Genomic DNA, 23,185 nt, shown 5'->3' on the forward strand with positions numbered 1-23,185 from the left:
CCAAGCATCTTTTCAGCATGGTCCCTTACCGGAAGCTGTCGCTGCTAGAAGTGGGCCTGTGCCCCAAAAAGGAAGCTTTCTTTCTTCCAAAGCTGTAGAGAAAATATTAGTCCTGTCGCCCTGCCAAAGCCGAGCTCGCCCACCATCCCTAGCCTCATCAGACCAAGACCTTGCCCGGGACCCTGGGGCAGAGGGCTGCAGAAATGGTTGCGTACCGGTTTGGAGGAGAAAAGCAGGGGAGGGAGGGGTCGTAGCTGCTTGATTTGCATACAGAGCTGTGGTCTGCTGGGAAAGTGCAGCCTTTGGAGCTTGGCAAAGGCTTCGCAAGGGGCCCGAGCATTGCCCTCGCCCCGTTTGTTGACAGGTTCTCCTTCTATGGGCTGAAGGGCCCTGTAGCCTGATTTGAGGTTGGACGCTCTATTATTCACAGGGGTGTACCGGGCCTAGACGGTGACTGGCTGACCCGTCAGGGCATCGCCCGTTTGGAAGCCCGTTTCGGAAGCGGAGGCGGGAATCCCTGCCCAATTTTCTTTTGGGGTGGTAGGGCTGTTGGCGGGGTTGCACAAGCTCTGCCAACTTTGGCGGCTTAAGCTTGGGATGCGAGGGACATGGTACAAAAATGCAAAGGTTTTCCAGGAAAAGAGTCTACGGGCAACGATTCCTTGTTGCTCTTTTCAGGTGAACTCAAGCCTCAGGGCTTTGAGGTAGGGGCACTGCCTACAGACAGCAGGAAAGGGCTTGTGCGAAGCTGCTGCCGCATTTAGGTAAGAAGAGTAAAAACCTGTACCAGGAGTGGGGCTCGAACCCACGCGGACACTTGTCCATTGGATCTTAAGTCCAACGCCTTAACCACTCGGCCATCCTGGTGAGCTGCTGCAAAGGGCTTCGAATTGAATCTTTGCTGTTTCAGCAGCAGGCGAACAAGTGGAAAACCAGCCCAGAGTGCCCCCTGCACGAGGTTGGATGGAATTGGCTTGCGAGCGGCAAACGTCTCTCACTTAACAGCATTACAATAGCCTCCAGCTGACTGCAAGTACGGTTGTGGAAACCTCCCGGGTGCTGCAGTCGTTTCCCCGGTGGCCTAGTGGTGAGGATTTGGTGCTTTCACTGCCACGGGCCTGGCTTCGAGTCCCCGACCAGAGTGTGTGCTTTGAGTAAAGGTGGTCTAGGGCAGTCCAGAGGCAGGCTGAGCCTCGAAGGCTGGTGCAGGCCTTGGTGTGCGAGCCCGAAAAAAGGGCAGCTCCTATGTCATCCCTTCTTGCCCTCCGGCACTTGCTGTACAAGCAAAGCCCCCTTTGAACTCTGCATGGTAACCCTGCTGTGTCTTGCAGGCAATCATGGCCTGCCGCCTTTTAATAAACGTGCTCTCCCACGAAGCAGTTCTCCTAAGGAGGGTTAGTTGTGAGTGTGCATCTTCAGCGGCAGCCTCTAGGGGGAGCTTCAGCACTGACCCACAAAAGCTCATAGCGAGGAAGGCTGTCCTTTCAGGAGAGCAAGACAGGAATATCAGCGCTTGGAAGTGAAAGCGCAAACGTTCCCAAAGTGATGCTGTCTTCAATCTCTAAGCTCCCCTTTTCGCAGACCATCACAAGTGTTTTTGTTTTCTTTCTTTCTTTCTTTCTTTATTTCTTTATTTATTTATTTATTAGCAGAAACGGCCCCCGAAGACCTGCAGGCACTGGTGCCCATTGTAGCAGAGGCCCTCAGCCTTTGGACTCGGACGCCACCATCTGAGCGACACGCAACGGGGTGCACCCACCGTCCCTGGTGGTCTAGTGGTTAGGATTCGGGGCTCTCACCGCCGCGGCCCGGGTTCGATTCCCGGTCAGGGAAGGAGCTCTTTTAACAACTGACATTTTTATTTACAGCAATGCAGTTAACTGGCGACCGGAAATCTTGCTCCCAGATGCAGATTTGCGTGCACAAAATGGAGGAAGTGCCCTCAGCGCGACGCAAAACGTGTTTATGGCAGAGTCCCATTCATTCTCCTGTCGCTGCGGAAAGACTGCCCTTGACGCAAAAAAGGCAGCTTCCTTTTTCACCGCTGGAGAGAACCTATCTGCTCGGCCCTCCCCCTCTCTTCCCAGTCCCCCAATGGACTGGCCTTTGAGGCACCTGCAGGCATTGTGCACTCGGACACCACTGCCCGGCCTTCCCGAGCTGTCCAGCGGTCTCCCTGGTGGTCTAGTGGTTAGGATTCGCCCGGGTTCGATTCCCGGTCAGGGAAGAGAGGCTTTTACTGAATGACATTTTTACAGAAATTCAAACAACTGCGTCTCAAAAAATATTTCTTTCAAATGTAGCTTCACTCACAGGCAATAGCGGCGTGGCTCCCCTGGCGGTAACTCCAAGCATCTTTTCAGCATGGTCCCTTACCGGAAGCTGTCGCCGCTAGAAGTGGGCCTGTGCCCCAAAAAGGAAGCTTTCTTTCTTCCAAAGCTGTAGAGAAAATATTAGTCCTGTCGCCCTGCCAAAGCCGAGCTCGCCCACCATCCCTAGCCTCATCAGACCAAGACCTTGCCCGGGACCCTGGGGCAGAGGGCTGCAGAAATGGTTGCGTACCGGTTTGGAGGAGAAAAGCAGGGGAGGGAGGGGTCGTAGCTGCTTGATTTGCATACAGAGCTGTGGTCTGCTGGGAAAGTGCAGCCTTTGGAGCTTGGCAAAGGCTTCGCAAGGGGCCCGAGCATTGCCCTCGCCCCGTTTGTTGACAGGTTCTCCTTCTATGGGCTGAAGGGCCCTGTAGCCTGATTTGAGGTTGGACGCTCTATTATTCACAGGGGTGTACCGGGCCTAGACGGTGACTGGCTGACCCGTCAGGGCATCGCCCGTTTGGAAGCCCGTTTCGGAAGCGGAGGCGGGAATCCCTGCCCAATTTTCTTTTGGGGTGGTAGGGCTGTTGGCGGGGTTGCACAAGCTCTGCCAACTTTGGCGGCTTAAGCTTGGGATGCGAGGGACATGGTACAAAAATGCAAAGGTTTTCCAGGAAAAGAGTCTACGGGCAACGATTCCTTGTTGCTCTTTTCAGGTGAACTCAAGCCTCAGGGCTTTGAGGTAGGGGCACTGCCTACAGACAGCAGGAAAGGGCTTGTGCGAAGCTGCTGCCGCATTTAGGTAAGAAGAGTAAAAACCTGTACCAGGAGTGGGGCTCGAACCCACGCGGACACTTGTCCATTGGATCTTAAGTCCAACGCCTTAACCACTCGGCCATCCTGGTGAGCTGCTGCAAAGGGCTTCGAATTGAATCTTTGCTGTTTCAGCAGCAGGCGAACAAGTGGAAAACCAGCCCAGCGTGCCCCCTGCACGAGGTTGGATGGAATTGGCTTGCGAGCGGCAAACGTCTCTCACTTAACAGCATTACAATAGCCTCCAGCTGACTGCAAGTACGGTTGCGGAAACCTCCCGGGTGCTGCAGTCGTTTCCCCGGTGGCCTAGTGGTGAGGATTTGGTGCTTTCACTGCCACGGGCCTGGCTTCGAGTCCCCGACCAGAGTGTGTGCTTTGAGTAAAGGTGGTCTAGGGCAGTCCAGAGGCAGGCTGAGCCTCGAAGGCTGGTGCAGGCCTTGGTGTGCGAGCCCGAAAAAAGGGCAGCTCCTATGTCATCCCTTCTTGCCCTCCGGCACTTGCTGTACAAGCAAAGCCCCCTTTGAACTCTGCATGGTAACCCTGCTGTGTCTCGCAGGCAATCATGGCCTGCCGCCTTTTAATAAACGTGCTCTCCCACGAAGCAGTTCTCCTAAGGAGGGTTAGTTGTGAGTGTGCATCTTCAGCGGCAGCCTCTAGGGGGAGCTTCAGCACTGACCCACAAAAGCTCATAGCGAGGAAGGCTGTCCTTTCAGGAGAGCAAGACAGGAATATCAGCGCTTGGAAGTGAAAGCGCAAACGTTCCCAAAGTGATGCTGTCTTCAATCTCTAAGCTCCCCTTTTCGCAGACCATCACAAGTGTTTTTGTTTTCTTTCTTTCTTTCTTTCTTTATTTATTTATTTATTTATTTATTTATTAGCAGAAACGGCCCCCGAAGACCTGCAGGCACTGGTGCCCATTGTAGCAGAGGCCCTCAGCCTTTGGACTCGGACGCCACCATCTGAGCGACACGCAACGGGGTGCACCCACCGTCCCTGGTGGTCTAGTGGTTAGGATTCGGTGCTCTCACCGCCGCGGCCCGGGTTCGATTCCCGGTCAGGGAAGGAGCTCTTTTAACAACTGACATTTTTATTTACAGCAATGCAGTTAACTGGCGACCGGAAATCTTGCTCCCAGATGCAGATTTGCGTGCACAAAATGGAGGAAGTGCCCTCAGCGCGACGCAAAACGTGTTTATGGCAGAGTCCCATTCATTCTCCTGTCGCTGCGGAAAGACTGCCCTTGACGCAAAAAAGGCAGCTTCCTTTTTCACCGCTGGAGAGAACCTATCTGCTCGGCCCTCCCCCTCTCTTCCCAGTCCCCCAATGGACTGGCCTTTGAGGCACCTGCAGGCATTGTGCACTCGGACACCACTGCCCGGCCTTCCCGAGCTGTCCAGCGGTCTCCCTGGTGGTCTAGTGGTTAGGATTCGGCGCTCTCACCGCCGCGGCCCGGGTTCGATTCCCGGTCAGGGAAGAGAGGCTTTTACTGAATGACATTTTTACAGAAATTCAAACAACTGCGTCTCAAAAAATATTTCTTTCAAATGTAGCTTCACTCACAGGCAATAGCGGCGTGGCTCCCCTGGCGGTAACTCCAAGCATCTTTTCAGCATGGTCCCTTACCGGAAGCTGTCGCCGCTAGAAGTGGGCCTGTGCCCCAAAAAGGAAGCTTTCTTTCTTCCAAAGCTGTAGAGAAAATATTAGTCCTGTCGCCCTGCCAAAGCCGAGCTCGCCCACCATCCCTAGCCTCATCAGACCAAGACCTTGCCCGGGACCCTGGGGCAGAGGGCTGCAGAAATGGTTGCGTACCGGTTTGGAGGAGAAAAGCAGGGGAGGGAGGGGTCGTAGCTGCTTGATTTGCATACAGAGCTGTGGTCTGCTGGGAAAGTGCAGCCTTTGGAGCTTGGCAAAGGCTTCGCAAGGGGCCCGAGCATTGCCCTCGCCCCGTTTGTTGACAGGTTCTCCTTCTATGGGCTGAAGGGCCCTGTAGCCTGATTTGAGGTTGGACGCTCTATTATTCACAGGGGTGTACCGGGCCTAGACGGTGACTGGCTGACCCGTCAGGGCATCGCCCGTTTGGAAGCCCGTTTCGGAAGCGGAGGCGGGAATCCCTGCCCAATTTTCTTTTGGGGTGGTAGGGCTGTTGGCGCGGTTGCACAAGCTCTGCCAACTTTGGCGGCTTAAGCTTGGGATGCGAGGGACATGGTACAAAAATGCAAAGGTTTTCCAGGAAAAGAGTCTACGGGCAACGATTCCTTGTTGCTCTTTTCAGGTGAACTCAAGCCTCAGGGCTTTGAGGTAGGGGCACTGCCTACAGACAGCAGGAAAGGGCTTGTGCGAAGCTGCTGCCGCATTTAGGTAAGAAGAGTAAAAACCTGTACCAGGAGTGGGGCTCGAACCCACGCGGACACTTGTCCATTGGATCTTAAGTCCAATGCCTTAACCACTCGGCCATCCTGGTGAGCTGCTGCAAAGGGCTTCGAATTGAATCTTTGCTGTTTCAGCAGCAGGCGAACAAGTGGAAAACCAGCCCAGAGTGCCCCCTGCAGGAGGTTGGATGGAATTGGCTTGCGAGCGGCAAACGTCTCTCACTTAACAGCATTTCAATAGCCTCCAGCTGACTGCAAGTACGGTTGCGGAAACCTCCCGGGTGCTGCAGTCGTTTCCCCGGTGGCCTAGTGGTGAGGATTTGGTGCTTTCACTGCCACGGGCCTGGCTTCGAGTCCCCGACCAGAGTGTGTGCTTTGAGTAAAGGTGGTCTAGGGCAGTCCAGAGGCAGGCTGAGCCTCGAAGGCTGGTGCAGGCCTTGGTGTGCGAGCCCGAAAAAAGGGCAGCTCCTATGTCATCCCTTCTTGCCCTCCGGCACTTGCTGTACAAGCAAAGCCCCCTTTGAACTCTGCATGGTAACCCTGCTGTGTCTCGCAGGCAATCATGGCCTGCCGCCTTTTAATAAACGTGCTCTCCCACGAAGCAGTTCTCCTAAGGAGGGTTAGTTGTGAGTGTGCATCTTCAGCGGCAGCCTCTAGGGGGAGCTTCAGCACTGACCCACAAAAGCTCATAGCGAGGAAGGCTGTCCTTTCAGGAGAGCAAGACAGGAATATCAGCGCTTGGAAGTGAAAGCGCAAACGTTCCCAAAGTGATGCTGTCTTCAATCTCTAAGCTCCCCTTTTCGCAGACCATCACAAGTGTTTTTGTTTTCTTTCTTTCTTTCTTTCTTTCTTTCTTTCTTTCTTTCTTTCTTTCTTTCTTTCTTTCTTTCTTTCTTTCTTTCTTTCTTTCTTTCTTTCTTTCTTTATTAGCAGAAACGGCCCCCGAAGACCTGCAGGCACTGGTGCCCATTGTAGCAGAGGCCCTCAGCCTTTGGACTCGGACGCCACCATCTGAGCGACACGCAACAGGGTGCACCCACCGTCCCTGGTGGTCTAGTGGTTAGGATTCGGCGCTCTCACCCCGGGTTCGATTCCCGGTCAGAGAAGGAGCTCTTTTAACAACTGACATTTTTATTTACAGCAATGCAGTTAACTGGCGACCGGAAATTTTGCTCCCAGATGCAGATTTGCGTGCACAAAATGGAGGAAGTGCCCTCAGCGCGACGCAAAACGTGTTTATGGCAGAGTCCCATTCATTCTCCTGTCGCTGCGGAAAGACTGCCCTTGACGCAAAAAAGGCAGCTTCCTTTTTCACCGCTGGAGAGAACCTATCTGCTCGGCCCTCCCCCTCTCTTCCCAGTCCCCCAATGGACTGGCCTTTGAGGCACCTGCAGGCATTGTGCACTCGGACACCACTGCCCGGCCTTCCCGAGCTATCCAGCGGTCTCCCTGGTGGTCTAGTGGTTAGGATTCGGCGCTCTCACCCGCCGCGGCCCGGGTTCGATTCCCGGTCAGGGAAGAGAGGCTTTTACTGAATGACATTTTTACAGAAATTCAAACAACTGCGTCTCAAAAAATATTTCTTTCAAATGTAGCTTCACTCACAGGCAATAGCGGCGTGGCTCCCCTGGCGGTAACTCCAAGCATCTTTTCAGCATGGTCCCTTACCGGAAGCTGTCGCCGCTAGAAGTGGGCCTGTGCCCCAAAAAGGAAGCTTTCTTTCTTCCAAAGCTGTAGAGAAAATATTAGTCCTGTCGCCCTGCCAAAGCCGAGCTCGCCCACCATCCCTAGCCTCATCAGACCAAGACCTTGCCCGGGACCCTGGGGCAGAGGGCTGCAGAAATGGTTGCGTACCGGTTTGGAGGAGAAAAGCAGGGGAGGGAGGGGTCGTAGCTGCTTGATTTGCATACAGAGCTGTGGTCTGCTGGGAAAGTGCAGCCTTTGGAGCTTGGCAAAGGCTTTGCAAGGGGCCCGAGCATTGCCCTCGCCCCGTTTGTTGACAGGTTCTCCTTCTATGGGCTGAAGGGCCCTGTAGCCTGATTTGAGGTTGGACGCTCTATTATTCACAGGGGTGTACCGGGCCTAGACGGTGACTGGCTGACCCGTCAGGGCATCGCCCGTTTGGAAGCCCGTTTCGGAAGCGGAGGCGGGAATCCCTGCCCAATTTTCTTTTGGGGTGGTAGGGCTGTTGGCGGGGTTGCACAAGCTCTGCCAACTTTGGCGGCTTAAGCTTGGGATGCGAGGGACATGGTACAAAAATGCAAAGGTTTTCCAGGAAAAGAGTCTACGGGCAACGATTCCTTGTTGCTCTTTTCAGGTGAACTCAAGCCTCAGGGCTTTGAGGTAGGGGCACTGCCTACAGACAGCAGGAAAGGGCTTGTGCGAAGCTGCTGCCGCATTTAGGTAAGAAGAGTAAAAACCTGTACCAGGAGTGGGGCTTGAACCCACGCAGACACTTGTCCATTGGATCTTAAGTCCAACGCCTTAACCACTCGGCCATCCTGGTGAGCTGCTGCAAAGGGCTTCGAATTGAATCTTTGCTGTTTCAGCAGCAGGCGAACAAGTGGAAAACCAGCCCAGAGTGCCCCCTGCAGGAGGTTGGATGGAATTGGCTTGCGAGCGGCAAACGTCTCTCACTTAACAGCATTACAATAGCCTCCAGCTGACTGCAAGTACGGTTGCGGAAACCTCCCGGGTGCTGCAGTCGTTTCCCCGGTGGCCTAGTGGTGAGGATTTGGTGCTTTCACTGCCACGGGCCTGGCTTCGAGTCCCCGACCAGAGTGTGTGCTTTGAGTAAAGGTGGTCTAGGGCAGTCCAGAGGCAGGCTGAGCCTCGAAGGCTGGTGCAGGCCTTGGTGTGCGAGCCCGAAAAAAGGGCAGCTCCTATGTCATCCCTTCTTGCCCTCCGGCACTTGCTGTACAAGCAAAGCCCCCTTTGAACTCTGCATGGTAACCCTGCTGTGTCTCGCAGGCAATCATGGCCTGCCGCCTTTTAATAAACGTGCTCTCCCACGAAGCAGTTCTCCTAAGGAGGGTTAGTTGTGAGTGTGCATCTTCAGCGGCAGCCTCTAGGGGGAGCTTCAGCACTGACCCACAAAAGCTCATAGCGAGGAAGGCTGTCCTTTCAGGAGAGCAAGACAGGAATATCAGCGCTTGGAAGTGAAAGCGCAAACGTTCCCAAAGTGATGCTGTCTTCAATCTCTAAGCTCCCCTTTTCGCAGACCATCACAAGTGTTTTTGTTTTCTTTCTTTCTTTCTTTCTTTCTTTATTTCTTTATTTATTTATTTATTTATTTATTAGCAGAAACGGCCCCCGAAGACCTGCAGGCACTGGTGCCCATTGTAGCAGAGGCCCTCAGCCTCTGGACTCGGACGCCACCATCTGAGCGACACGCAACGGGGTGCACCCACCGTCCCTGGTGGTCTAGTGGTAAGGATTCGGCGCTCTCACCGCCGCGGCCCGGGTTCGATTCCCGGTCAGGGAAGGAGCTCTTTTAACAACTGACATTTTTATTTACAGCAATGCAGTTAACTGGCGACCGGAAATCTTGCTCCCAGATGCAGATTTGCGTGCACAAAATGGAGGAAGTGCCCTCAGCGCGACGCAAAACGTGTTTATGGCAGAGTCCCATTCATTCTCCTGTCGCTGCGGAAAGACTGCCCTTGACGCAAAAAAGGCAGCTTCCTTTTTCACCGCTGGAGAGAACCTATCTGCTCGGCCCTCCCCCTCTCTTCCCAGTCCCCCAATGGACTGGCCTTTGAGGCACCTGCAGGCATTGTGCACTCGGACACCACTGCCCGGCCTTCCCGAGCTGTCCAGCGGTCTCCCTGGTGGTCTAGTGGTTAGGATTCGGCGCTCTCACCGCCGCGGCCCGGGTTCGATTCCCGGTCAGGGAAGAGAGGCTTTTACTGAATGACATTTTTACAGAAATTCAAACAACTGCGTCTCAAAAAATATTTCTTTCAAATGTAGCTTCACTCACAGGCAATAGCGGCGTGGCTCCCCTGGCGGTAACTCCAAGCATCTTTTCAGCATGGTCCCTTACCGGAAGCTGTCGCCGCTAGAAGTGGGCCTGTGCCCCAAAAAGGAAGCTTTCTTTCTTCCAAAGCTGTAGAGAAAATATTAGTCCTGTCGCCCTGCCAAAGCCGAGCTCGCCCACCATCCCTAGCCTCATCAGACCAAGACCTTGCCCGGGACCCTGGGGCAGAGGGCTGCAGAAATGGTTGCGTACCGGTTTGGAGGAGAAAAGCAGGGGAGGGAGGGGTCGTAGCTGCTTGATTTGCATACAGAGCTGTGGTCTGCTGGGAAAGTGCAGCCTTTGGAGCTTGGCAAAGGCTTCGCAAGGGGCCCGAGCATTGCCCTCGCCCCGTTTGTTGACAGGTTCTCCTTCTATGGGCTGAAGGGCCCTGTAGCCTGATTTGAGGTTGGACGCTCTATTATTCACAGGGGTGTACCGGGCCTAGACGGTGACTGGCTGACCCGTCAGGGCATCGCCCGTTTGGAAGCCCGTTTCGGAAGCGGAGGCGGGAATCCCTGCCCAATTTTCTTTTGGGGTGGTAGGGCTGTTGGCGGGGTTGCACAAGCTCTGCCAACTTTGGCGGCTTAAGCTTGGGATGCGAGGGACATGGTACAAAAATGCAAAGGTTTTCCAGGAAAAGAGTCTACGGGCAACGATTCCTTGTTGCTCTTTTCAGGTGAACTCAAGCCTCAGGGCTTTGAGGTAGGGGCACTGCCTACAGACAGCAGGAAAGGGCTTGTGCGAAGCTGCTGCCGCATTTAGGTAAGAAGAGTAAAAACCTGTACCAGGAGTGGGGCTCGAACCCACGCGGACACTTGTCCATTGGATCTTAAGTCCAACGCCTTAACCACTCGGCCATCCTGGTGAGCTGCTGCAAAGGGCTTCGAATTGAATCTTTGCTGTTTCAGCAGCAGGCGAACAAGTGGAAAACCAGCCCAGAGTGCCCCCTGCAGGAGGTTGGATGGAATTGGCTTGCGAGCGGCAAACGTCTCTCACTTAACAGCATTACAATAGCCTCCAGCTGACTGCAAGTACGGTTGCGGAAACCTCCCGGGTGCTGCAGTCGTTTCCCCGGTGGCCTAGTGGTGAGGATTTGGTGCTTTCACTGCCACGGGCCTGGCTTCGAGTCCCCGACCAGAGTGTGTGCTTTGAGTAAAGGTGGTCTAGGGCAGTCCAGAGGCAGGCTGAGCCTCGAAGGCTGGTGCAGGCCTTGGTGTGCGAGCCCGAAAAAAGGGCAGCTCCTATGTCATCCCTTCTTGCCCTCCGGCACTTGCTGTACAAGCAAAGCCCCCTTTGAACTCTGCATGGTAACCCTGCTGTGTCTCGCAGGCAATCATGGCCTGCCGCCTTTTAATAAACGTGCTCTCCCACGAAGCAGTTCTCCTAAGGAGGGTTAGTTGTGAGTGTGCATCTTCAGCGGCAGCCTCTAGGGGGAGCTTCAGCACTGACCCACAAAAGCTCATAGCGAGGAAGGCTGTCCTTTCAGGAGAGCAAGACAGGAATATCAGCGCTTGGAAGTGAAAGCGCAAACGTTCCCAAAGTGATGCTGTCTTCAATCTCTAAGCTCCCCTTTTCGCAGACCATCACAAGTGTTTTTGTTTTCTTTCTTTCTTTCTTTCTTTATTTCTTTATTTCTTTATTTATTAGCAGAAACGGCCCCCGAAGACCTGCAGGCACTGGTGCCCATTGTAGCAGAGGCCCTCAGCCTTTGGACTCGGACGCCACCATCTGAGCGACACGCAACGGGGTGCACCCACCGTCCCTGGTGGTCTAGTGGTTAGGATTCGGCGCTCTCACCGCCGCGGCCCGGGTTCGATTCCCAGTCAGGGAAGGAGCTCTTTTAACAACTGACATTTTTATTTACAGCAATGCAGTTAACTGGCGACCGGAAATCTTGCTCCCAGATGCAGATTTGCGTGCACAAAATGGAGGAAGTGCCCTCAGCGCGACGCAAAACGTGTTTATGGCAGAGTCCCATTCATTCTCCTGTCGCTGCGGAAAGACTGCCCTTGACGCAAAAAAGGCAGCTTCCTTTTTCACCGCTGGAGAGAACCTATCTGCTCGGCCCTCCCCCTCTCTTCCCAGTCCCCCAATGGACTGGCCTTTGAGGCACCTGCAGGCATTGTGCACTCGGACACCACTGCCCGGCCTTCCCGAGCTGTCCAGCGGTCTCCCTGGTGGTCTAGTGGTTAGGATTCAGCGCTCTCACCGCCGCGGCCCGGGTTCGATTCCCGGTCAGGGAAGAGAGGCTTTTACTGAATGACATTTTTACAGAAATTCAAACAACTGCGTCTCAAAAAATATTTCTTTCAAATGTAGCTTCACTCACAGGCAATAGCGGCGTGGCTCCCCTGGCGGTAACTCCAAGCATCTTTTCAGCATGGTCCCTTACCGGAAGCTGTCGCCGCTAGAAGTGGGCCTGTGCCCCAAAAAGGAAGCTTTCTTTCTTCCAAAGCTGTAGAGAAAATATTAGTCCTGTCGCCCTGCCAAAGCCGAGCTCGCCCACCATCCCTAGCCTCATCAGACCAAGACCTTGCCCGGGACCCTGGGGCAGAGGGCTGCAGAAATGGTTGCGTACCGGTTTGGAGGAGAAAAGCAGGGGAGGGAGGGGTCGTAGCTGCTTGATTTGCATACAGAGCTGTGGTCTGCTGGGAAAGTGCAGCCTTTGGAGCTTGGCAAAGGCTTCGCAAGGGGCCCGAGCATTGCCCTCGCCCCGTTTGTTGACAGGTTCTCCTTCTATGGGCTGAAGGGCCCTGTAGCCTGATTTGAGGTTGGACGCTCTATTATTCACAGGGGTGTACCGGGCCTAGACGGTGACTGGCTGACCCGTCAGGGCATCGCCCGTTTGGAAGCCCGTTTCGGAAGCGGAGGCGGGAATCCCTGCCCAATTTTCTTTTGGGGTGGTAGGGCTGTTGGCGGGGTTGCACAAGCTCTGCCAACTTTGGCGGCTTAAGCTTGGGATGCGAGGGACATGGTACAAAAATGCAAAGGTTTTCCAGGAAAAGAGTCTACGGGCAACGATTCCTTGTTGCTCTTTTCAGGTGAACTCAAGCCTCAGGGCTTTGAGGTAGGGGCACTGCCTACAGACAGCAGGAAAGGGCTTGTGCGAAGCTGCTGCCGCATTTAGGTAAGAAGAGTAAAAACCTGTACCAGGAGTGGGGCTCGAACCCACGCGGACACTTGTCCATTGGATCTTAAGTCCAACGCCTTAACCACTCGGCCATCCTGGTGAGCTGCTGCAAAGGGCTTCGAATTGAATCTTTGCTGTTTCAGCAGCAGGCGAACAAGTGGAAAACCAGCCCAGAGTGCCCCCTGCAGGAGGTTGGATGGAATTGGCTTGCGAGCGGCAAACGTCTCTCACTTAACAGCATTACAATAGCCTCCAGCTGACTGCAAGTACGGTTGCGGAAACCTCCCGGGTGCTGCAGTCGTTTCCCCGGTGGCCTAGTGGTGAGGATTTGGTGCTTTCACTGCCACGGGCCTGGCTTCGAGTCCCCGACCAGAGTGTGTGCTTTGAGTAAAGGTGGTCTAGGGCAGTCCAGAGGCAGGCTGAGCCTCGAAGGCTGGTGCAGGCCTTGGTGTGCGAGCCCGAAAAAAGGGCAGCTCCTATGTCATCCCTTCTTGCCCTCCGGCACTTGCTGTACAAGCAAAGCCCCCTTTGAACTCTGCATGGTAACCCTGCTGTGTCTCGCAGGCAATCATGGCCTGCCGCCTTTTAATAAACGTGCTCTCCCACGAAGCAGTTCTCCTAAGGAGGGTTAGTTGTGAGTGTGCATCTTCAGCGGCAGCCTCTAGGGGGAGCTTCAGCACTGACCCACAAAAGCTCATAGCGAGGAAGGCTGTCCTTTCAGGAGAGCAAGACAGGAATATCAGCGCTTGGAAGTGAAAGCGCAAACGTTCCCAAAGTGATGCTGTCTTCAATCTCTAAGCTCCCCTTTTCGCAGACCATCACAAGTGTTTTTGTTTTCTTTCTTTCTTTCTTTCTTTATTTCTTTATTTCTTTATTTATTAGCAGAAACGGCCCCCGAAGAACTGCAGGCACTGGTGCCCATTGTAGCAGAGGCCCTCAGCCTTTGGACTCGGACGCCACCATCTGAGCGACACGCAACGGGGTGCACCCACCGTCCCTGGTGGTCTAGTGGTCACCGCCGCGGCCCGGGTTCGATTCCCGGTCAGGGAAGGAGCTCTTTTAACAACTGACATTTTTATTTACAGCAATGCAGTTAACTGGCGACCGGAAATCTTGCTCCCAGATGCAGATTTGCGTGCACAAAATGGAGGAAGTGCCCTCAGCGCGACGCAAAACGTGTTTATGGCAGAGTCCCATTCATTCTCCTGTCGCTGCGGAAAGACTGCCCTTGACGCAAAAAAGGCAGCTTCCTTTTTCACCGCTGGAGAGAACCTATCTGCTCGGCCCTCCCCCTCTCTTCCCAGTCCCCCAATGGACTGGCCTTTGAGGCACCTGCAGGCATTGTGCACTCGGACACCACTGCCCGGCCTTCCCGAGCTGTCCAGCGGTCTCCCTGGTGGTCTAGTGGTTAGGATTCGGCGCTCTCACCGCCGCGGCCCGGGTTCGATTCCCGGTCAGGGAAGAGAGGCTTTTACTGAATGACATTTTTACAGAAATTCAAACAACTGCGTCTCAAAAAATATTTCTTTCAAATGTAGCTTCACTCACAGGCAATAGCGGCGTGGCTCCCCTGGCGGTAACTCCAAGCATCTTTTCAGCATGGTCCCTTACCGGAAGCTGTCGCCGCTAGAAGTGGGCCTGTGCCCCAAAAAGGAAGCTTTCTTTCTTCCAAAGCTGTAGAGAAAATATTAGTCCTGTCGCCCTGCCAAAGCCGAGCTCGCCCACCATCCCTAGCCTCATCAGACCAAGACCTTGCCCGGGACCCTGGGGCAGAGGGCTGCAGAAATGGTTGCGTACCGGTTTGGAGGAGAAAAGCAGGGGAGGGAGGGGTCGTAGCTGCTTGATTTGTATACAGAGCTGTGGTCTGCTGGGAAAGTGCAGCCTTTGGAGCTTGGCAAAGGCTTCGCAAGGGGCCCGAGCATTGCCCTCGCCCCGTTTGTTGACAGGTTCTCCTTCTATGGGCTGAAGGGCCCTGTAGCCTGATTTGAGGTTGGACGCTCTATTATTCACAGGGGTGTACCGGGCCTAGACGGTGACTGGCTGACCCGTCAGGGCATCGCCCGTTTGGAAGCCCGTTTCGGAAGCGGAGGCGGGAATCCCTGCCCAATTTTCTTTTGGGGTGGTAGGGCTGTTGGCGGGGTTGCACAAGCTCTGCCAACTTTGGCGGCTTAAGCTTGGGATGCGAGGGACATGGTACAAAAATGCAAAGGTTTTCCAGGAAAAGAGTCTACGGGCAACGATTCCTTGTTGCTCTTTTCAGGTGAACTCAAGCCTCAGGGCTTTGAGGTAGGGGCACTGCCTACAGACAGCAGGAAAGGGCTTGTGCGAAGCTGCTGCCGCATTTAGGTAAGAAGAGTAAAAACCTGTACCAGGAGTGGGGCTCGAACCCACGCAGACACTTGTCCATTGGATCTTAAGTCCAACGCCTTAACCACTCGGCCATCCTGGTGAGCTGCTGCAAAGGGCTTCGAATTGAATCTTTGCTGTTTCAGCAGCAGGCGAACAAGTGGAAAACCAGCCCAGAGTGCCCCCTGCAGGAGGTTGGATGGAATTGGCTTGCGAGCGGCAAACGTCTCTCACTTAACAGCATTACAATAGCCTCCAGCTGACTGCAAGTACGGTTGCGGAAACCTCCCGGGTGCTGCAGTCGTTTCCCCGGTGGCCTAGTGGTGAGGATTTGGTGCTTTCACTGCCACGGGCCTGGCTTCGAGTCCCCGACCAGAGTGTGTGCTTTGAGTAAAGGTGGTCTAGGGCAGTCCAGAGGCAGGCTGAGCCTCGAAGGCTGGTGCAGGCCTTGGTGTGCGAGCCCGAAAAAAGGGCAGCTCCTATGTCATCCCTTCTTGCCCTCCGGCACTTGCTGTACAAGCAAAGCCCCCTTTGAACTCTGCATGGTAACCCTGCTGTGTCTCGCAGGCAATCATGGCCTGCCGCCTTTTAATAAACGTGCTCTCCCACGAAGCAGTTCTCCTAAGGAGGGTTAGTTGTGAGTGTGCATCTTCAGCGGCAGCCTCTAGGGGGAGCTTCAGCACTGACCCACAAAAGCTCATAGCGAGGAAGGCTGTCCTTTCAGGAGAGCAAGACAGGAATATCAGCGCTTGGAAGTGAAAGCGCAAACGTTCCCAAAGTGATGCTGTCTTCAATCTCTAAGCTCCCCTTTTCGCAGACCATCACAAGTGTTTTTGTTTTCTTTCTTTCTTTCTTTCTTTCTTTCTTTATTTATTTATTTATTTATTTATTTATTTATTTATTTATTAGCAGAAACGGCCCCCGAAGACCTGCAGGCACTGGTGCCCATTGTAGCAGAGGCCCTCAGCCTCTGGACTCGGACGCCACCATCTGAGCGACACGCAACGGGGTGCACCCACCGTCCCTGGTGGTCTAGTGGTTAGGATTCGGCGCTCTCACGGCCGGGGTTCGATTCCCGGTCAGGGAAGGAGCTCTTTTAACAACTGACATTTTTATTTACAGCAATGCAGTTAACTGGCGACCGGAAATCTTGCTCCCAGATGCAGATTTGCGTGCACAAAATGGAGGAAGTGCCCTCAGCGCGACGCAAAACGTGTTTATGGCAGAGTCCCATTCATTCTCCTGTCGCTGCGGAAAGACTGCCCTTGACGCAAAAAAGGCAGCTTCCTTTTTCACCGCTGGAGAGAACCTATCTGCTCGGCCCTCCCCCTCTCTTCCCAGTCCCCCAATGGACTGGCCTTTGAGGCACCTGCAGGCATTGTGCACTCGGACACCACTGCCCGGCCTTCCCGAGCTGTCCAGCGGTCTCCCTGGTGGTCTAGTGGTTAGGATTCGGCGCTCTCACCGCCGCGGCCCGGGTTCGATTCCCGGTCAGGGAAGAGAGTCTTTTACTGAATGACATTTTTACAGAAATTCAAACAACTGCGTCTCAAAAAATATTTCTTTCAAATGTAGCTTCACTCACAGGCAATAGCGGCGTGGCTCCCCTGGCGGTAACTCCAAGCATCTTTTCAGCATGGTCCCTTACCGGAAGCTGTCGCCGCTAGAAGTGGGCCTGTGCCCCAAAAAGGAAGCTTTCTTTCTTCCAAAGCTGTAGAGAAAATATTAGTCCTGTCGCCCTGCCAAAGCCGAGCTCGCCCACCATCCCTAGCCTCATCAGACCAAGACCTTGCCCGGGACCCTGGGGCAGAGGGCTGCAGAAATGGTTGCGTACCGGTTTGGAGGAGAAAAGCAGGGGAGGGAGGGGTCGTAGCTGCTTGATTTGCATACAGAGCTGTGGTCTGCTGGGAAAGTGCAGCCTTTGGAGCTTGGCAAAGGCTTCGCAAGGGGCCCGAGCATTGCCCTCGCCCCGTTTGTTGACAGGTTCTCCTTCTATGGGCTGAAGGGCCCTGTAGCCTGATTTGAGGTTGGACGCTCTATTATTCACAGGGGTGTACCGGGCCTAGACGGTGACTGGCTGACCCGTCAGGGCATCGCCCGTTTGGAAGCCCGTTTCGGAAGCGGAGGCGGGAATCCCTGCCCAATTTTCTTTTGGGGTGGTAGGGCTGTTGGCGGGGTTGCACAAGCTCGGCCAACTTTGGCGGCTTAAGCTTGGGATGCGAGGGACATGGTACAAAAATGCAAAGGTTTTCCAGGAAAAGAGTCTACGGGCAACGATTCCTTGTTGCTCTTTTCAGGTGAACTCAAGCCTCAGGGCTTTGAGGTAGGGGCACTGCCTACAGACAGCAGGAAAGGGCTTGTGCGAAGCTGCTGCCGCATTTAGGTAAGAAGAGTAAAAACCTGTACCAGGAGTGGGGCTCGAACCCACGCGGACACTTGTCCATTGGATCTTAAGTCCAACGCCTTAACCACTCGGCCATCCTGGTGAGCTGCTGCAAAGGGCTTCGAATTGAATCTTTGCTGTTTCAGCAGCAGGCGAACAAGTGGAAAACCAGCCCAGAGTGCCCCCTGCAGGAGGTTGGATGGAATTGGCTTGCGAGCGGCAAACGTCTCTCACTTAACAGCATTACAATAGCCTCCAGCTGACTGCAAGTACGGTTGCGGAAACCTCCCGGGTGCTGCAGTCGTTTCCCCGGTGGCCTAGTGGTGAGGATTTGGTGCTTTCACTGCCACGGGCCTGGCTTCGAGTCCCCGACCAGAGTGTGTGCTTTGAGTAAAGGTGGTCTAGGGCAGTCCAGAGGCAGGCTGAGCCTCGAAGGCTGGTGCAGGCCTTGGTGTGCGAGCCCGAAAAAAGGGCAGCTCCTATGTCATCCCTTCTTGCCCTCCGGCACTTGCTGTACAAGCAAAGCCCCCTTTGAACTCTGCATGGTAACCCTGCTGTGTCTCGCAGGCAATCATGGCCTGCCGCCTTTTAATAAACGTGCTCTCCCACGAAGCAGTTCTCCTAAGGAGGGTTAGTTGTGAGTGTGCATCTTCAGCGGCTGCCTCTAGGGGGAGCTTCAGCACTGACCCACAAAAGCTCATAGCGAGGAAGGCTGTCCTTTCAGGAGAGCAAGACAGGAATATCAGCGCTTGGAAGTGAAAGCGCAAACGTTCCCAAAGTGATGCTGTCTTCAATCTCTAAGCTCCCCTTTTCGCAGACCATCACAAGTGTTTTTGTTTTCTTTCTTTCTTTCTTTCTTTATTTCTTTCTTTATTTATTTATTAGCAGAAACGGCCCCCGAAGACCTGCAGGCACTGGTGCCCATTGTAGCAGAGGCCCTCAGCCTTTGGACTCGGACGCCACCATCTGAGCGACACGCAACGGGGTGCACCCACCGTCCCTGGTGGTCTAGTGGTTAGGATTCGGCGCTCTCACCGCCACAGCCCGGGTTCGATTCCCGGTCAGGGAAGGAGCTCTTTTAACAACTGACATTTTTATTTACAGCAATGCAGTTAACTGGCGACCGGAAATCTTGCTCCCAGATGCAGATTTGCGTGCACAAAATGGAGGAAGTGCCCTCAGCGCGACGCAAAACGTGTTTATGGCAGAGTCCCATTCATTCTCCTGTCGCTGCGGAAAGACTGCCCTTGACGCAAAAAAGGCAGCTTCCTTTTTCACCGCTGGAGAGAACCTATCTGCTCGGCCCTCCCCCTCTCTTCCCAGTCCCCCAATGGACTGGCCTTTGAGGCACCTGCAGGCATTGTGCACTCGGACACCACTGCCCGGCCTTCCCGAGCTGTCCAGCGGTCTCCCTGGTGGTCTAGTGGTTAGGATTCGGCGCTCTCACCGCCGCGGCCCGGGTTCGATTCCCGGTCAGGGAAGAGAGGCTTTTACTGAATGACATTTTTACAGAAATTCAAACAACTGCGTCTCAAAAAATATTTCTTTCAAATGTAGCTTCACTCACAGGCAATAGCGGCGTGGCTCCCCTGGCGGTAACTCCAAGCATCTTTTCAGCATGGTCCCTTACCGGAAGCTGTCGCCGCTAGAAGTGGGCCTGTGCCCCAAAAAGGAAGCTTTCTTTCTTCCAAAGCTGTAGAGAAAATATTAGTCCTGTCGCCCTGCCAAAGCCGAGCTCGCCCACCATCCCTAGCCTCATCAGACCAAGACCTTGCCCGGGACCCTGGGGCAGAGGGCTGCAGAAATGGTTGCGTACCGGTTTGGAGGAGAAAAGCAGGGGAGGGAGGGGTCGTAGCTGCTTGATTTGCATACAGAGCTGTGGTCTGCTGGGAAAGTGCAGCCTTTGGAGCTTGGCAAAGGCTTCGCAAGGGGCCCGAGCATTGCCCTCGCCCCGTTTGTTGACAGGTTCTCCTTCTATGGGCTGAAGGGCCCTGTAGCCTGATTTGAGGTTGGACGCTCTATTATTCACAGGGGTGTACCGGGCCTAGACGGTGACTGGCTGACCCGTCAGGGCATCGCCCGTTTGGAAGCCCGTTTCGGAAGCGGAGGCGGGAATCCCTGCCCAATTTTCTTTTGGGGTGGTAGGGCTGTTGGCGGGGTTGCACAAGCTCTGCCAACTTTGGCGGCTTAAGCTTGGGATGCGAGGGACATGGTACAAAAATGCAAAGGTTTTCCAGGAAAAGAGTCTACGGGCACCGATTCCTTGTTGCTCTTTTCAGGTGAACTCAAGCCTCAGGGCTTTGAGGTAGGGGCACTGCCTACAGACAGCAGGAAAGGGCTTGTGCGAAGCTGCTGCCGCATTTAGGTAAGAAGAGTAAAAACCTGTACCAGGAGTGGGGCTCGAACCCACGCGGACACTTGTCCATTGGATCTTAAGTCCAACGCCTTAACCACTCGGCCATCCTGGTGAGCTGCTGCAAAGGGCTTCGAATTGAATCTTTGCTGTTTCAGCAGCAGGCGAACAAGTGGAAAACCAGCCCAGAGTGCCCCCTGCAGGAGGTTGGATGGAATTGGCTTGCGAGCGGCAAACGTCTCTCACTTAACAGCATTACAATAGCCTCCAGCTGACTGCAAGTACGGTTGCGGAAACCTCCCGGGTGCTGCAGTCGTTTCCCCGGTGGCCTAGTGGTGAGGATTTGGTGCTTTCACTGCCACGGGCCTGGCTTCGAGTCCCCGACCAGAGTGTGTGCTTTGAGTAAAGGTGGTCTAGGGCAGTCCAGAGGCAGGCTGAGCCTCGAAGGCTGGTGCAGGCCTTGGTGTGCGAGCCCGAAAAAAGGGCAGCTCCTATGTCATCCCTTCTTGCCCTCCGGCACTTGCTGTACAAGCAAAGCCCCCTTTGAACTCTGCATGGTAACCCTGCTGTGTCTCGCAGGCAATCATGGCCTGCCGCCTTTTAATAAACGTGCTCTCCCACGAAGCAGTTCTCCTAAGGAGGGTTAGTTGTGAGTGTGCATCTTCAGCGGCAGCCTCTAGGGGGAGCTTCAGCACTGACCCACAAAAGCTCATAGCGAGGAAGGCTGTCCTTTCAGGAGAGCAAGACAGGAATATCAGCGCTTGGAAGTGAAAGCGCAAACGTTCCCAAAGTGATGCTGTCTTCAATCTCTAAGCTCCCCTTTTCGCAGACCATCACAAGTGTTTTTGTTTTCTTTCTTTCTTTCTTTCTTTCTTTATTTCTTTATTTATTTATTTATTAGCAGAAACGGCCCCCGAAGACCTGCAGGCACTGGTGCCCATTGTAGCAGAGGCCCTCAGCCTTTGGACTCGGACGCCACCATCTGAGCGACACGCAACGGGGTGCACCCACCGTCCCTGGTGGTCTAGTGGTTAGGATTCGGCGCTCTCACCGCCGCGGCCCGGGTTCGATTCCCGGTCAGGGAAGGAGCTCTTTTAACAACTGACATTTTTATTTACAGCAATGCAGTTAACTGGCGACCGGAAATCTTGCTCCCAGATGCAGATTTGCGTGCACAAAATGGAGGAAGTGCCCTCAGCGCGACGCAAAACGTGTTTATGGCAGAGTCCCATTCATTCTCCTGTCGCTGCGGAAAGACTGCCCTTGACGCAAAAAAGGCAGCTTCCTTTTTCACCGCTGGAGAGAACCTATCTGCTCGGCCCTCCCCCTCTCTTCCCAGTCCCCCAATGGACTGGCCTTTGAGGCACCTGCAGGCATTGTGCACTCGGACACCACTGCCCGGCCTTCCCGAGCTGTCCAGCGGTCTCCCTGGTGGTCTAGTGGTTAGGATTCGGCGCTCTCACCGCCGCGGCCCGGGTTCGATTCCCGGTCAGGGAAGAGAGGCTTTTACTGAATGACATTTTTACAGAAATTCAAACAACTGCGTCTCAAAAAATATTTCTTTCAAATGTAGCTTCACTCACAGGCAATAGCGGCGTGGCTCCCCTGGCGGTAACTCCAAGCATCTTTTCAGCATGGTCCCTTACCGGAAGCTGTCGCCGCTAGAAGTGGGCCTGTGCCCCAAAAAGGAAGCTTTCTTTCTTCCAAAGCTGTAGAGAAAATATTAGTCCTGTCGCCCTGCCAAAGCCGAGCTCGCCCACCATCCCTAGCCTCATCAGACCAAGACCTTGCCCGGGACCCTGGGGCAGAGGGCTGCAGAAATGGTTGCGTACCGGTTTGGAGGAGAAAAGCAGGGGAGGGAGGGGTCGTAGCTGCTTGATTTGCATACAGAGCTGTGGTCTGCTGGGAAAGTGCAGCCTTTGGAGCTTGGCAAAGGCTTCGCAAGGGGCCCGAGCATTGCCCTCGCCCCGTTTGTTGACAGGTTCTCCTTCTATGGGCTGAAGGGCCCTGTAGCCTGATTTGAGGTTGGACGCTCTATTATTCACAGGGGTGTACCGGGCCTAGACGGTGACTGGCTGACCCGTCAGGGCATCGCCCGTTTGGAAGCCCGTTTCGGAAGCGGAGGCGGGAATCCCTGCCCAATTTTCTTTTGGGGTGGTAGGGCTGTTGGCGGGGTTGCACAAGCTCTGCCAACTTTGGCGGCTTAAGCTTGGGATGCGAGGGACATGGTACAAAAATGCAAAGGTTTTCCAGGAAAAGAGTCTACGGGCAACGATTCCTTGTTGCTCTTTTCAGGTGAACTCAAGCCTCAGGGCTTTGAGGTAGGGGCACTGCCTACAGACAGCAGGAAAGGGCTTGTGCGAAGCTGCTGCCGCATTTAGGTAAGAAGAGTAAAAACCTGTACCAGGAGTGGGGCTCGAACCCACGCGGACACTTGTCCATTGGATCTTAAGTCCAACGCCTTAACCACTCGGCCATCCTGGTGAGCTGCTGCAAAGGGCTTCGAATTGAATCTTTGCTGTTTCAGCAGCAGGCGAACAAGTGGAAAACCAGCCCAGAGTGCCCCCTGCAGGAGGTTGGATGGAATTGGCTTGCGAGCGGCAAACGTCTCTCACTTAACAGCATTACAATAGCCTCCAGCTGACTGCAAGTACGGTTGCGGAAACCTCCCGGGTGCTGCAGTCGTTTCCCCGGTGGCCTAGTGGTGAGGATTTGGTGCTTTCACTGCCACGGGCCTGGCTTCGAGTCCCCGACCAGAGTGTGTGCTTTGAGTAAAGGTGGTCTAGGGCAGTCCAGAGGCAGGCTGAGCCTCGAAGGCTGGTGCAGGCCTTGGTGTGCGAGCCCGAAAAAAGGGCAGCTCCTATGTCATCCCTTCTTGCCCTCCGGCACTTGCTGTACAAGCAAAGCCCCCTTTGAACTCTGCATGGTAACCCTGCTGTGTCTCGCAGGCAATCATGGCCTGCCGCCTTTTAATAAACGTGCTCTCCCACGAAGCAGTTCTCCTAAGGAGGGTTAGTTGTGAGTGTGCATCTTCAGCGGCAGCCTCTAGGGGGAGCTTCAGCACTGACCCACAAAAGCTCATAGCGAGGAAGGCTGTCCTTTCAGGAGAGCAAGACAGGAATATCAGCGCTTGGAAGTGAAAGCGCAAACGTTCCCAAAGTGATGCTGTCTTCAATCTCTAAGCTCCCCTTTTCGCAGACCATCACAAGTGTTTTTGTTTTCTTTCTTTCTTTCTTTCTTTATTTCTTTATTTCTTTATTTATTAGCAGAAACGGCCCCCGAAGACCTGCAGGCACTGGTGCCCATTGTAGCAGAGGCCCTCAGCCTTTGGACTCGGACGCCACCATCTGAGCGACACGCAACGGGGTGCACCCACCGTCCCTGGTGGTCTAGTGGTTAGGATTCAGCGCTCTCACCGCCGCGGCCCGGGTTCGATTCCCGGTCAGGGAAGGAGCTCTTTTAAC

At 54.4% G+C, this 23,185-nt stretch overlaps 25 non-coding genes across 25 annotated transcripts; 15 read left to right on the forward strand and 10 right to left on the reverse strand.

Moving 5' to 3' along the window:
• Window positions 1-784: 784 nt before the first annotated feature.
• TRNAL-UAA (transfer RNA leucine (anticodon UAA)) lies at window positions 785-867 on the reverse strand. The gene has a single exon. It is a non-coding gene; the product is annotated as a tRNA-Leu (tRNA).
• Window positions 868-1,761: 894 nt separating this feature from the next.
• TRNAE-CUC (transfer RNA glutamic acid (anticodon CUC)) lies at window positions 1,762-1,833 on the forward strand. Its single transcript has one exon. It is a non-coding gene; the product is annotated as a tRNA-Glu (tRNA).
• Window positions 1,834-3,131: 1,298 nt separating this feature from the next.
• TRNAL-UAA (transfer RNA leucine (anticodon UAA)) lies at window positions 3,132-3,214 on the reverse strand. The gene has a single exon. It is a non-coding gene; the product is annotated as a tRNA-Leu (tRNA).
• Window positions 3,215-4,112: 898 nt separating this feature from the next.
• TRNAE-CUC (transfer RNA glutamic acid (anticodon CUC)) lies at window positions 4,113-4,184 on the forward strand. The gene has a single exon. It is a non-coding gene; the product is annotated as a tRNA-Glu (tRNA).
• Window positions 4,185-4,524: 340 nt separating this feature from the next.
• On the forward strand, window positions 4,525-4,596 carry TRNAE-CUC (transfer RNA glutamic acid (anticodon CUC)). Its single transcript has one exon. It is a non-coding gene; the product is annotated as a tRNA-Glu (tRNA).
• Window positions 4,597-5,500: 904 nt separating this feature from the next.
• TRNAL-UAA (transfer RNA leucine (anticodon UAA)) lies at window positions 5,501-5,583 on the reverse strand. The gene has a single exon. It is a non-coding gene; the product is annotated as a tRNA-Leu (tRNA).
• A 1,354-nt stretch (window positions 5,584-6,937) lies between these two features.
• Window positions 6,938-7,010, forward strand: TRNAE-CUC (transfer RNA glutamic acid (anticodon CUC)). Its single transcript has one exon. It is a non-coding gene; the product is annotated as a tRNA-Glu (tRNA).
• A 904-nt stretch (window positions 7,011-7,914) lies between these two features.
• TRNAL-UAA (transfer RNA leucine (anticodon UAA)) lies at window positions 7,915-7,997 on the reverse strand. Its single transcript has one exon. It is a non-coding gene; the product is annotated as a tRNA-Leu (tRNA).
• A 906-nt stretch (window positions 7,998-8,903) lies between these two features.
• TRNAE-CUC (transfer RNA glutamic acid (anticodon CUC)) lies at window positions 8,904-8,975 on the forward strand. The gene has a single exon. It is a non-coding gene; the product is annotated as a tRNA-Glu (tRNA).
• A 340-nt stretch (window positions 8,976-9,315) lies between these two features.
• Window positions 9,316-9,387, forward strand: TRNAE-CUC (transfer RNA glutamic acid (anticodon CUC)). Its single transcript has one exon. It is a non-coding gene; the product is annotated as a tRNA-Glu (tRNA).
• A 904-nt stretch (window positions 9,388-10,291) lies between these two features.
• TRNAL-UAA (transfer RNA leucine (anticodon UAA)) lies at window positions 10,292-10,374 on the reverse strand. Its single transcript has one exon. It is a non-coding gene; the product is annotated as a tRNA-Leu (tRNA).
• An 894-nt stretch (window positions 10,375-11,268) lies between these two features.
• On the forward strand, window positions 11,269-11,340 carry TRNAE-CUC (transfer RNA glutamic acid (anticodon CUC)). Its single transcript has one exon. It is a non-coding gene; the product is annotated as a tRNA-Glu (tRNA).
• Window positions 11,341-11,680: 340 nt separating this feature from the next.
• TRNAE-CUC (transfer RNA glutamic acid (anticodon CUC)) lies at window positions 11,681-11,752 on the forward strand. The gene has a single exon. It is a non-coding gene; the product is annotated as a tRNA-Glu (tRNA).
• A 904-nt stretch (window positions 11,753-12,656) lies between these two features.
• Window positions 12,657-12,739, reverse strand: TRNAL-UAA (transfer RNA leucine (anticodon UAA)). The gene has a single exon. It is a non-coding gene; the product is annotated as a tRNA-Leu (tRNA).
• A 1,290-nt stretch (window positions 12,740-14,029) lies between these two features.
• On the forward strand, window positions 14,030-14,101 carry TRNAE-CUC (transfer RNA glutamic acid (anticodon CUC)). Its single transcript has one exon. It is a non-coding gene; the product is annotated as a tRNA-Glu (tRNA).
• A 904-nt stretch (window positions 14,102-15,005) lies between these two features.
• TRNAL-UAA (transfer RNA leucine (anticodon UAA)) lies at window positions 15,006-15,088 on the reverse strand. The gene has a single exon. It is a non-coding gene; the product is annotated as a tRNA-Leu (tRNA).
• Window positions 15,089-16,412: 1,324 nt separating this feature from the next.
• Window positions 16,413-16,484, forward strand: TRNAE-CUC (transfer RNA glutamic acid (anticodon CUC)). The gene has a single exon. It is a non-coding gene; the product is annotated as a tRNA-Glu (tRNA).
• A 904-nt stretch (window positions 16,485-17,388) lies between these two features.
• TRNAL-UAA (transfer RNA leucine (anticodon UAA)) lies at window positions 17,389-17,471 on the reverse strand. Its single transcript has one exon. It is a non-coding gene; the product is annotated as a tRNA-Leu (tRNA).
• An 894-nt stretch (window positions 17,472-18,365) lies between these two features.
• Window positions 18,366-18,437, forward strand: TRNAE-CUC (transfer RNA glutamic acid (anticodon CUC)). The gene has a single exon. It is a non-coding gene; the product is annotated as a tRNA-Glu (tRNA).
• Window positions 18,438-18,777: 340 nt separating this feature from the next.
• On the forward strand, window positions 18,778-18,849 carry TRNAE-CUC (transfer RNA glutamic acid (anticodon CUC)). Its single transcript has one exon. It is a non-coding gene; the product is annotated as a tRNA-Glu (tRNA).
• Window positions 18,850-19,753: 904 nt separating this feature from the next.
• TRNAL-UAA (transfer RNA leucine (anticodon UAA)) lies at window positions 19,754-19,836 on the reverse strand. Its single transcript has one exon. It is a non-coding gene; the product is annotated as a tRNA-Leu (tRNA).
• An 898-nt stretch (window positions 19,837-20,734) lies between these two features.
• On the forward strand, window positions 20,735-20,806 carry TRNAE-CUC (transfer RNA glutamic acid (anticodon CUC)). Its single transcript has one exon. It is a non-coding gene; the product is annotated as a tRNA-Glu (tRNA).
• Window positions 20,807-21,146: 340 nt separating this feature from the next.
• On the forward strand, window positions 21,147-21,218 carry TRNAE-CUC (transfer RNA glutamic acid (anticodon CUC)). The gene has a single exon. It is a non-coding gene; the product is annotated as a tRNA-Glu (tRNA).
• Window positions 21,219-22,122: 904 nt separating this feature from the next.
• Window positions 22,123-22,205, reverse strand: TRNAL-UAA (transfer RNA leucine (anticodon UAA)). The gene has a single exon. It is a non-coding gene; the product is annotated as a tRNA-Leu (tRNA).
• Window positions 22,206-23,099: 894 nt separating this feature from the next.
• On the forward strand, window positions 23,100-23,171 carry TRNAE-CUC (transfer RNA glutamic acid (anticodon CUC)). The gene has a single exon. It is a non-coding gene; the product is annotated as a tRNA-Glu (tRNA).
• The last annotated feature ends 14 nt before the right edge of the window (window positions 23,172-23,185 follow it).

The sequence above is a fragment of the Ambystoma mexicanum genome, chromosome 5p (assembly GCF_040938575.1).
Source record: "Ambystoma mexicanum isolate Mex_15411 chromosome 5p, UKY_AmexF1_1, whole genome shotgun sequence".
Taxonomy (NCBI): domain Eukaryota; kingdom Metazoa; phylum Chordata; class Amphibia; order Caudata; family Ambystomatidae; genus Ambystoma; species Ambystoma mexicanum.